This window comes from Sus scrofa, chromosome 15 (genome assembly GCF_000003025.6).
Source record: "Sus scrofa isolate TJ Tabasco breed Duroc chromosome 15, Sscrofa11.1, whole genome shotgun sequence".
In the NCBI taxonomy this organism is placed as follows: domain Eukaryota; kingdom Metazoa; phylum Chordata; class Mammalia; order Artiodactyla; family Suidae; genus Sus; species Sus scrofa.
In genome coordinates, this window is record NC_010457.5 from 44,962,147 (window position 1) to 44,974,524 (window position 12,378).

Consider the following 12,378-nt stretch of genomic DNA (forward strand, 5'->3'; position numbering starts at 1 on the left):
CGGCAACCGGATCCTTAACCCACAGAGCGAGGCCAGGTATTGAGCCTGCATCCTCATAGATGCCAGTCAAGTTCCTTAACCACTGAGCCACAACAGGAACTCCTTTTTTACTTTTTAAAAATTTGTATTTATTTATTTTTCCACAGCATGCAAACATCTTGATGTGAGATCTCAGTTTCCAGGCCAGGGATTGAAACCTGGGCTGTAGCAGTGAAAATGCCGGGTCCTAACCACTAGACTACTAGGGCACTCCCCGAAACAACTTTTTTTTTGCTTTTTTTGGGAGATGCCACATGTGTGGCATATGGCAGTTCCCAGGCTAGGGGTCAAATCAGCAGTGCCAGATCTGAGCTGCATCTGCAAACTACACCACAGCTCATGCCAACACTGGATACTTAACCCACTGAGTGAGGCCAGGGGTGGAACCCGCAACCTCATGGTTCCAAGTCAGATTTGTTTCCCCTGCACCATGACAGAAACTCCTCAGTTTCTTTTACAAAAATTTAAAATTTTTAAATTTTTTTTTGTATTTTTAGAGCCACACCCGCAGCATATGGAGGTTCCCAGGCTAAGGGCCAAATCGGAGCTGCAGCTGCAAGCCTACATCACAGCTCACAGCAACACTGGATCCTTACCCCACTAAACAAGGCCAGGGATCATGGATACTGGTCAGATTCCTTTCTGCCGAGCCACAACAGGAACTCCAAGAATTTAGTTTCTTAGTCGCACTAGCCACATTTCAAGTGTTCCACAATCACATGCAGCTAGTGGCTACCACATTGGATAATGCAGGTTTAGAACATTTCCATGACCACACGAAGTTATCTTAGTGCTGCTGATCTTCGCCAGGCAACAAAATCTTGAATTGTCCGATGTCCAAATCTAATCAAAAGCCTTTTTAGAAGAAGCAATATTTACAGAAGATTGGTGGAAGAGGGCCCATTCCTATGGTTTCTTTGAGCTTTTGCCTTAAAGCACAAAAGACCATCAGCAGCATCTTTAGATCACAGCATCCTCTCTCTATAGAACTGCTTTCAATGAGCCACATTTTGGGATTTTGTCCAAAAACACATTAAGATATAATCTTATGTATTGTTGTGCCGGAAAGAGAAGAATTGTTCAAGTATGATGGGGACCTGTCAAAAGGATACAAGGGCCAATTTGATGGGCCAAATCTGGTAGAAATTGAACAGCAAAATAAATAATGATAAATGGATGAGAGAATAATAAATCCAGCATTGAAATGAGTCCATACTGATGGGTGGAGGAGAGTGCCATACTGTAGAATGCCAAGGAATAAATGAAGAAGGAATGATGGAATTAGAACATCACAAATTGATTTTCCATGGTTGTAGCTGTTTCAAGCAAGAATCAGCAATAGACGCTAGTAGGGGAAAGATGGAACAAAATATTTGCATAATATCAAAGTATCTCTTTAGAAAATATTTATTAATTATAAAGGTAGGAAATAGTGACTTCACAGTGGAGACACCTGGCAGACCCTGCCTTAAACATGAGTTCGAAGTTGACATCATCAGAAATGAGAAGAATGGGTTTTCTGTGTCTCCTGCGCTGAGAACACTATAGGACTGAGATCCTCCTGCCAAAGTGACCTGAATTGAATTATGGGGAAACATAGGACAAACCAAAGTTGAGGGACATTTTACAAATATCTGGCCCACGCCATTCAAAAATGTCAAGGTCGTGCAAGACAAAAACAGACTACGGAAGTGTTCCAGAGGAAAGAGCAAGGAGACATGACAACGAAGTGCAAATGGGATCATAGATGGGATCCTGGAACAGAAAATTGTGTTCTTTTGCTCTAAAGGACATTTGGGGAAAAAATGATAAAATCTGAAATGGTCTTTGTATTAGATAATTGTACTGCATCAATATTAATTTCCTGATTTTGTTTTTATTTTTTGCTTTTTAAGGCCGCACCTGCAGCATTTGGAAATTCCCAGCTAGGGGCTGAATCAGAGGTACAGCTGTTGGTCTACACCACAGCTCACGGCAATGCTGGATCCCAATCCACTTATGGAGGCCAGGGGTCAAACCCAAATCTTCATGGATACTAATTGGATTCGTTTCCGATGTGCCACAACAAGAACTCCAATTTCCTGATTTTGATCACTGCACTGTGGTTATGTAAGAGACTGTCTTTGTCCCTGAAAATACACACTGAAGTATTTAAGAGTAAAGGGACATAATGTTGCCAATGGGGTCAGAAATGTGTATATATGGGAGTTCCCATCACGGCACAGTGGAAAGGAATCCGACTAGGAACCATGAGGTTGCAGGTTTGATCCCTGGCCTCACTCAGTGGGTTAAGGACCCGGCGTTGCCGTGAGCTGTGGTGTAGGTCGCAGACGTGGTTGGGATCCTGTGTTGCTGTGGCTGTGGCATAGGCAGGCAGCTGTAGCTCTGATTAGACCCCTAGCCTGGGAACCTCCACATGCCACGGGAGCGGCCCTAAAAAGCAAAAAAAAAGAAATATATATATATATATATATATGTATGTTTGTATATAAAGAGAAATAGATCGGGGTGGGGTGAGGAAGGAGGGAGGAAGAAAGAGAATGGTATACGTATGGTAAAATATAACAAATGTTACATATGGAGAAATCTAGGTGAACATATAAAGGACTGTACAGTTTTGGCCATTTTTCTGTAGGTTCAAAATGACTTCAAAATAGAAAATAATAAAAAAAAACTTATGAAATCCAATATTACATTTGTTGTGGGAGGTTTAAACTTCTCCACATCCCTCCTGTGAAACTAATATCAGAAAATTCTTATTAAGTTAAAAACCAGAAAAGCTTTGACTGCCCCCAAAGACTGTATCGTGTTTCTTTTTAAAAACATACCTGTTTTCCTTCTCACTTGGAACTGCAAAAAGCTCAGAGCTAAATTTCTGGGTAACTATAGCAACCATATAGGATCCTATAGGAAATTCTGTGTTCTATGTATCCCCATTGGTTGCGGGCTTTTTATATTTCCCTCACCCTGCCTTTTTATCGGTGTATTTAAACATCATCTGCCACACATCTGTGGACCAAGGTGGCTCGAACATAATAACAGTGGATCAGTGGGTTAAGGATCCGGCGTTGCTGTGGCTGTGGTGTAGGCTGCCAGCTGCAGCTCAGATTCAACCCCTAGCCTGGGAACCTCTGTATGCTGCAGGTATGGCCTTAAAAAAAAAAAATAGCAGGTGGAACTATATAATAAGAAAGGGGAAATTTTAGCAAAACAAAGAGCATTTTCTCTTAAATTTTTATGAAAACAGTTATATGCATGGATGATACTCATGTATGAGATTACAGAAGAACTGGGTCAGGCTAGGAGAAATTGGTAGAGAGTCACAAATACAGCAAAGATGTTAAAGTGGTAGGTGAGGGGTGACTCCCTACTCCCCCCAGTTGTTGTTTGGGGGAAAAGACTGATACAGGAGTTCCTGTTATGGCTCAGTGGCTTAAGAATCTGATGTTATTTCTGTGAGGATGCAGGTTTGATCCCTGGTCTCGCTCAGTGGGTTAAGGATCTGGTGTTGCCACAAGCCTTGGTGTAAGTCACAGATGTGGCTTGGATCTGGCATTTCTGTGGCTGAGGTGTAGGCTGGTGGCTGCAGCTCTGATTTGACCCCTAGCCCGGGAAACTCCACATGCCACAGGTGCACCCTTAAAAACAAAAAAGAAAAATATTTTAATTACCAATATTTGAAATTCAGGAGAATCTATAGAAAAATACGGATTTTTTGGTTTTTCTTTAAAGATCTGGTAGTATTCCACCTTCCTTCTCCCATGGCAACACCAGGTTGGAGTCCAGCCACTCTGCTTTTTGCTCTATATACCTCCGTGTTCCTCCTCACCCCAGGAGTCACAGTAGAAAGTGTCTTCCTCATGCTCTTTGTTGTTTTTCCTAAACCTGACCAGCTTCATTCATATCTGTGATTGCCCAGCCCCTATAGGCTTTTTTTTTTTTTTTTTCCTGTGCCCTCGGCATGCAAAAGTTCCTGGGCCATGAATCGAACTTATGCCGCAGCTATAACCCAAGCCACAGCAGTGACAATGCCAGATCCTTAACCCACTGAGCCACGAGGGAATCCTCCCCCAAAGGCTCTTAAGCATTCAGTCCCTGTTACAATCTCATGAGGTGACACACAGCAGCAAGTTCTAACCTTACAGACTCTCAGTTTTAGGCCAAAGAGCAAGAGCATCTCTTTGAGTCCTGCCATCCACCCTCCCTGGATACTATTGTAGGGCCACACCAAACCTTAGCACAGCATGTGAAGCAGGCCTTGAATGTTGCCTTTCTCTGCTTCCATTTGTTTGCACTTCCACAGTTTTCACGTCTTTAGGGCTATGGTGGCTTGAAGAAAGGATAATGGGCTTCCGCTGTGTTTATTTTTTATTTATTTTTTTGCTTTTTAGGGCTGCACCCGCGGCATAGGGAGTTCCCAGGCTAGGGGTCTAATCAGACCTACAACCGCCAGCCTATGCCACAGCAATGCAGGATCCAAGCCACATCTGCAACCTACACCACAGATCATGGCAATGCCAGAGCCTTAACCCACTGAGCAAGTGAGGCCAGGTAGCGAACCTGCAGCCTCCTGGCTCCTTGTCGTATTCATTTCCGCTGCACCACGACAAGAACTCCTTACGTTGTGTTTAGATTTTGGGATGAGTAAGGCTTCTAGGAGGACATTGTCCTTAAGCTGTATTTGGGGGAGAGTGAAGGAACCCAGGGCTGGATGAATTTTTCAGATCAAGGGGATGCGACAAGGAGGAACAGACAGTGCACAGGGTCAGGCAGAAAACGCGCTGCCCGCCCTCCTTAAGACTTTTCTGGCTATGTCTTTCTCCCCTCTTGACAGAGACTGATGCTATTTGTGATGCACAGCTTCTATAAGCACTCAGCCAGAAATTTTGCTGAAATAAAGGCCATCTGTCCTGATGGCTGAATGCCAAATTGTAGGGATCTCCCAAGAAATATGAAACAAGAAAATGTATTTAGTCTTGAGAAGGAAACCTGACTTTGACTTTGACACTTTCTGGCCTTCAGTGTACATCAGAGGCCAGTGGGGTCAGGGTTCCCCAGTATTCCAGTGTTCCCAATATCATATAAGCCTTCCAGTAGCCTCTGTGTATGCTAAGGTGTCTCTTTTTTTTAAATCAAGGAAGACGCTTGCTGGTCAGCACCATGCAGTGAGCACCCAATGAAATGGCAGGTATTCAGTGGCACCAAACTGCCATCTGTTTGTGATGCCCCAAGACACACTGGCCTGGGCAAGTGACAGGCAATCTGAAATAAATGGATCCATGTAGAATGGGAATTGTAAGGGCTTCTGCCGCACGTGGATATGGACAGGTCTGGCACTTAATGACATTCAGTAAAGTTTATTAGGGGAGTTCCCATCATGGCGCTGTGGTTAATGAACCCGACTAATATCCATGAGGACTCGGGTTTGATCCCTTGCCTCACTCAGTGGGTTAAGGATCCGGCATTGCCGTGAGCTGTGATGCAGGTCACAGACGTGGTTCAGGTCTTGTGTGGCTGCGTCTATGGTGTTGGCTGGAGGCTACAGCTTCAATTGGACCCCTAGGCTGGGAACCTCCATATGCCGCTGGTGCAGCCCTAAAAAGACAAAAAAAAAAAAAAAAAAAAAAAAAAAGGTCAGTTATTAGGGAGAAGGTTTGGGTGAGGAAAAAGATGGAGCAGTGAGGGGGAGGTGGGTGGGGGACAAAGAAGGGCTTTCGTTTTCCTCACTTAAGAGGAGACAGTAGAGCAGGCTTCCTGGCAGAAGGGAAGGATCCAGTGGGTAGCAACTGATGATGCAATGAGAAAGAGGTGACTGCAAAAGATCTGGAGACCAATGGGGCAATGGGATTTGGATCCCAAGTCAGGAGAGGGCCTTGGCTAGAACAGAGGTCTTTTACTCAGTGCATCCGGGAATGGCCATGAACACAAGTACATTTGCAGCCCGGGGGTAGCATGATGGTGGGAAGGTGAGTTACTTTAGGCAGGTGGGTTTCCTCCAAATTGAGGAGTAGCAGTTAATCAGAGGCATGAATGTGAGTTTTCACAGGTAATGTCGACATGGAACTTAGGATATGGGCAGATACGAGGGTGGGGGCAGGAAGTAGGAACTTTGGGGTTTCTTAGAAGCATGTGGATTCCGACTGTCTATAGACCGGAGGAGGGAAACAGGAAGGGGGTACACCAGAAAAGAGGTGGGAAATACAGTTTTCTCTCTGTGGTTTTTAGTTAGGCTGCCTGTGCTAGTGCCAAGCTCATGAATATTCACCGGAACTTTTTACAGAAGTGTCCACAGACTGCCTCTTTCTGATTTAAATTGTAAATCCTTGCAGAAACCCAAATTCCACTGAGTTCGTCAATGAAGATCAAAAAAGCATAGTCCTCACGGGCGAGAGACGTTAAGAGTGTTGGGGAAAATGGGGCTTGGCCCACTCAATGGCCCAAGGAGGAGAGATAGGAGTCCTTGTCACTAGGTATTGAGACGATGAAGCCAGGCCTGGGACCGCTGTCCAAGTGGAGATGACTGACAGGCCTTTCCTCCTAATCACTGTCCCTCAGCATTTCTTTCACTTGTCAGTATCATCACTGACTACAGAAAAGGGACATCTTTGAAGGGTGAAATTTAGGAAGATGGAGAAAGAAATGCTAAATTGATTATGAGATTGCTTCTGAATGACATTCTTCTTTTGCTTGCAGAATCACAATGTGGGTGGCAAAACGGGGTTTATTTCTGTTTTTTGATCACTGACTCAACTCCGTAGTCAAGTAGGGGTTCTACCCTAAAGCATAATGAGTTAGAATGACTCAGGAGGACAGCTCAGGTAGGAAACAAGCTAATTCTGTAATTTATTTTATTTTTTTATGGCTGCACGCGCAACATGTGGAAATTCCTGGGCCAGGGATCGAATCTGAGGCACAGCTGCAAGCTCAGCCACAGGTGCGGCAACAGTGGATCCTTTAACCCACTGTGCTGGGCTGGGGATCAAATCCACACCTGTGTACTGACCCAAGTGGCTATAGTTGGATTCTTAACTCATTGCACCACAGCGGGAACTCCTAATTCTGCAGCTTATTGAAGGCACAGGAAGCTTAAATAAAGTGCATGATTCTGTTCTCAATCCCAAGAAAACTAAAAATTTAAAGCAAGAATCCATTTGCTGACAAGGAGACTGGTAGAATGTGTTTATTGTCATCTCTTACTCTGAACTCTCTGAGTCAGAACAAAGTGCCCCGGACGCGCCCTGGTCAGCTGGTATGTGGGAATTCACTCTCACTGACTTTCTGGCATCTTTGGTCCCATGTAAGCATGGTTCTGGTTAAATACAAGATTATTTCATTGGATTCCACTGAATTCCTTACAGGTGTTGGAGCCAAGCAGCAATTTAGGATTTAGAAAAGCAGCTTTCAATTTTTAGAAAATAGAACTTGTAGTACATTTTCCTCACAGCCCAATGTGTAAAAGAAGGTGGAAATGTTTCACAGAACATTATCTACTCTTAAAATGTATGTGGTGTTCTCATCTATTCTATTCTACTCTGTTCTGTTCATTAAAAAAAAATGAATTTGTACTCACTTACAGTTCAGGTTATGAATCAGAAAAACATGGGTTTGGAAAATGCATTTTTCGAACTATACCAAACCAAATACACACAGATATGGAGACCAGGGTAGTGGTTACCAGAGAGGAAGGTGTGGGGGTGGGGAGAGCAAAGTGGGGGGGTTCCTCTGTACAGTGATGGATGGGACTGAGTTGTGGTGGGGCACACACTGCAGGGTGTACAGAAGTAGAAGTCTAATGCGTGTATCAAGCTTCAAACCAATGTTACCCTAACAGAAAATACATTTTATTTTTTAAATTTTTAAATTTTTTTTGCTGTTTAGGGTCACACCCACAGCATAAGGAAGTTCCCAGGCTAGGGGTTGAATGGCCTACGTCACAGCCACAGCAACGCCTGACCCAAGCCAAGTCTCTGACCTACACCACAGCTCACGACAACACCAGATCCTTGATCCAGTGAGGGAGGCCAGGGATTGAACCTGTGTCCTCGTGGATCCTAGTCAGGTTTGTTTCTGTTGTGCCACAATGGGAACTCCAGAAAATAAATTTTAAAAATGTATTTTTTTCTATTTCATTGATCTATATAGTGGAATGACAGATAACCAGGATGATAAACTAGAAAACATCTGACATTGACCTTTAAGGATATCTGATTTGAAGAACTAAGTTGACAAAGGCATTTATTCACTTGGCTGTGCCTGTGACATGTGAAAGTTCCCAGGCCAGGGACTGAACCCATGTCACAGCGGTGATAATACCAGATCCTTAACCTGCTAGGCCACCAGGAAACGCCTGTTTTTAAAATAACAGTTACCGCTTCTTACCTATCCTGTATCCACTATGGTTTTCGGCTCTTTACATTTTCTCTAATCTTTATAACCTTTTTTTTCAGGGCTGCACCCACGGTATATGGAAGTTCCCAGGCGAGGGGTTGAATTGGAGCTACGGCTGCCAGCCTACACCACAGCCACAACAACACAGGATCTGAGCCACATCTGCGACCCACACCATAGCTCATGGCAACTCCGGATCCCTAACCTACTGAGCAAGGCCAGGGAATGAACAGATTGAACTGGCATCCTCATGGATACTAGTCAGATTCATTTCTGCTGTGCCACAATGGGAACTTCCATAACAACCTTTCAGTTCAAGGAACTATTTATTATTCCTGTTAAAGGAAGAACCCCAGCCTCAGAGAGGATGGCAAGAAGTAATGACAAACTTCAAACGTGACAAAGCAAGCATACTGGTCAACTTGCCTAACTCCATAGTTGCTGTAAGTAAGCAAGACTCCATGGACCAGAGTGAGAGAGTTTATTACTCTCAGTACAGCAAGTGACAGCAGCTCAGCACAACAGAGCCCACATCCCATGGGATGGGCCCAGTGGCAACGATGCACATCATGGATTGTGCCGTCGCTGAGGAACCCAGGGCCAGACTTCTGATCTGTGGTCCCGATGTGGTTGCCCATATGCCATGGCTACACAAATGGCTCAGGACATAGCATGGGAAGGCCTTGTGGGTCAGCATCTCAGCAAAGACACCCAATGTCCTCGGGCCTCATGGTCACTGCCTGTCCCAGCAAGTCCCTGTTTCACAGTCAAGTACTTGAGGCTAAGATACATCATGTATTTAAATGCACACAAATAATGTGGACATACCTTTAATACCTCTGCTTCATTCTGGGGTAAATGCCCTCTAGAGGCTGTCAACTTTGACTCAGAGTGAAAAACAGAAGCTGCAGGGAAAAACGTAATAGACAGCATCTGTCAGCAGGTAGTGGGAGTAAAATTTTACTTTTAGCAGATGGATGGACAACTTGTAACCCAACTCCATGGTTTCTCAGTTATCATCAAGATTTTAAATAAATAACATCCACTAATTTAAAACTTTATCTTTGAGCAGCTCCTGGAAGGTAAGGCATATTTAGTTTCTTTAGTATTTGTCAAGTGAAATGGCCAACTGGCAGATTCTAGATGTAGTAATCTTCGAGAAATAGGACAGAAAGAGGAAAAGGTTTCAGTGGTTTTTAATTTATTTCACATCAGTATCTTTTTTGTTTTGTTTTGTTTTTTCTTTTTAGGGCCACACCTGTGGCACATGGAAGTTCCCAGTCTAGTGGTCGAATTGGAACTACAGCTGCCGACCTATACCACAGCCACAGCAATGCCAAATCCTTAACCCACTGAGTGAGGCCAGGGATAGAGCCCACATCCTCATAGATGCTAGGCAGATTCACCACAACAGAAATTCCCTCACATTAGTAGGGGTTTTTTGGTTTGTTTTTATTTTATTTATTTTTGCTTTTTAGGGCCACACCTGAGGCACATGGAGGCTCTCAGGCTAGGGGTTGAATTTGAGGCTGCAGCTGCCTGCCTACACCATAGCCACAGTGATGCCAGATCCGAGCCGTGTCTGTAACCTACACAGCTCATGGCACACCAGATTCTTAACTCACTGATCCAACTCGCAACCTCATGGATCCTAGTTGGGTTCGTTAACCACTAAGCCACCAAGGGAACTCTACACATTAGTGGGTTTTTTAAAATATCACATTATTGGGTAGAATTTGAGGTGTGGTTTTAAGAATTCAAAGCAGACAGTGAAAAGAATGTAGGAATTAATAAAGTGTTTGCTTCTACCGAAACCTCAGAGAGATCCACTTTGGTTTTGTAACCACTAGGGTTTTAGGCTCTTCACATTTTCTCTAATCTTCATAACCTTCATACAATTTTCCCAGTATTCAAGGGTCCAAGCCTTAGTATGTTCCTTCACAAATGGGGTGGACGGTAACTGATTCAGAATACCTACTGCCCTCTGGAAAAACGAATATGCAATGTCACCTTGCAATAGCAGTGGGATGAAGCACTGGAGCAAAGGATTCTTCAGTCGACACACTGAATAACAGTAAGGCTAGCAAGGCTGGTCCTCTGAAATTCCACATATGAAATGAAGACCTTTCTCCTCATCTCCTTCTGTACTCTAAACACTGTCACAGATGAAAACTTTCAAGGTTAATTTCTAACCTCTTAATTGTGAAGCAAAATGTTTTTATCTGCATCCCCCCACCCCTGGTGGAGGTTCCTCCTTTTATAACTTGCATTCTCTTTGATGAGTAAAAGAAGAAAGAATGGAACATAGAGACAGTTTGTTGTTTAAAACATCAAGAAAAGTGTCCCAACAGGCCAATCTTTGTGGGAGCCACAGAAAAAGACCTAGTGTAGCTCCAGAAGGCTCCAGAGGAACATACAAGGTCATTTTAAGCTTCCCAGCTACTAGCAGAAACAGACAGGGAAAAGGGTCAGGGGTGGGAGTGTTTCCAGACTATTTTATCACCACTATCAGCAGATTATAATTTACTTTGGTAACTGGATTTATACAGGAAATCCAGGAATAAAATGATTATTCCTCTAGAAATGGTGCGGAAATTGAACTAATTTTTTAATTTTTGGTTTCTTAACATTACAAAATTAATGCTATTACTTTTTTTTTTGTCTTCTCAGGCCCACACCCGTGGCATATGGAGGTTCCCTGGCTAGGGGTCCAATCAGAGCTGTAGCTGCCAACCTACGCCACAGCCACAGCAATGCCAGATCTGAGCCACATCTGTGACCTATACCACAGCTCATGACTACGTTGGATCCTTAACCCTGAGTGAGGTCAGGGATGGAAACTGTGTCCTCATGGATACTAGTCAGATTCGTTTCCGCTGAGCCACAAGAGAAACTCCCACTATTACAATTATTTATTTATTCAGATGTTAGTTCTTATATGTCCTCTTAAGTTCTTCATATAATGGAATATTGTCCTGCAAGAATTTTCCGTATTGTAAGTTTACAAAGTCATTAAAAATCCTACTCTAGGAGTTCTTGTTGTGACTGAGTGGTAATAAACCCGACTAGTATCCGTGGGGTTTGATCCCTGGTCTCACTCAGTGGGGTTAAGGATCTGGCGTTGCTGCAGTGTAGGTCTCGACAAGGCTTGGATCTGGCATTGCTGCGGCTGTGGAGTAGGCCCGCAACTGCAGCTTCAATTTGACCTCTGGCCTGGGAACTTCCACATGCTGCAGGTGCAGCCCTAAAAAGGAAAAAAAAATATTCTTCTCTAAATCAAACGCTTTGCTCCTCTCTCATTATACTATGCAATGTGACCTAACTGGTTTTCAGAAATAATGTGAAATCAATGACAAATGTTCCTAGCACTTTGAAAAGCACATTTTGTATTTTTAAAAATGAATAGTCTTCATATAAAATTTTTTCCAGCTTTTGCGTGCTCTTAACTGTGGCTTTCCAACTCTTTTTTTTTAACCATTACTTTAAGAAATACATTTTACATAATACTTACATGTACACACCCCAAATCCCTTTACAACATATAGTGTATGCTGGTATTTTCTGTTTAATTCTACTCTAGTCCATTTCATTAGCAAAACTGCTGGTAAAGTCCCTCAATTAATTTCTTTACTAATGGATCACAAATTGCAGTTGGATAAATACTCCAAATGCCTCTTGTTTTGTTTTCACTCTGTGCTTCTCTGGAGGTCTGGGTTGAAGGTGGGTCCAACCTTCCAGAGGGAATTTGTGGTCATTTCTACTAGTTGACCAGAGCTTCTACCCACTTGGTACCAACTTGGCTTGAGGGTATTTTATTTTTTTGAGATTGCCCACGTGGGGGAGGAGCTTGGGCTGAAACCCATCATGAGGTAACTTGCTATGAGCCGGCAGGAGAGTGTATGTATGCAAACTTTTATCTTTCCACTCTACCCAGAACCAAAGTTCAAGACA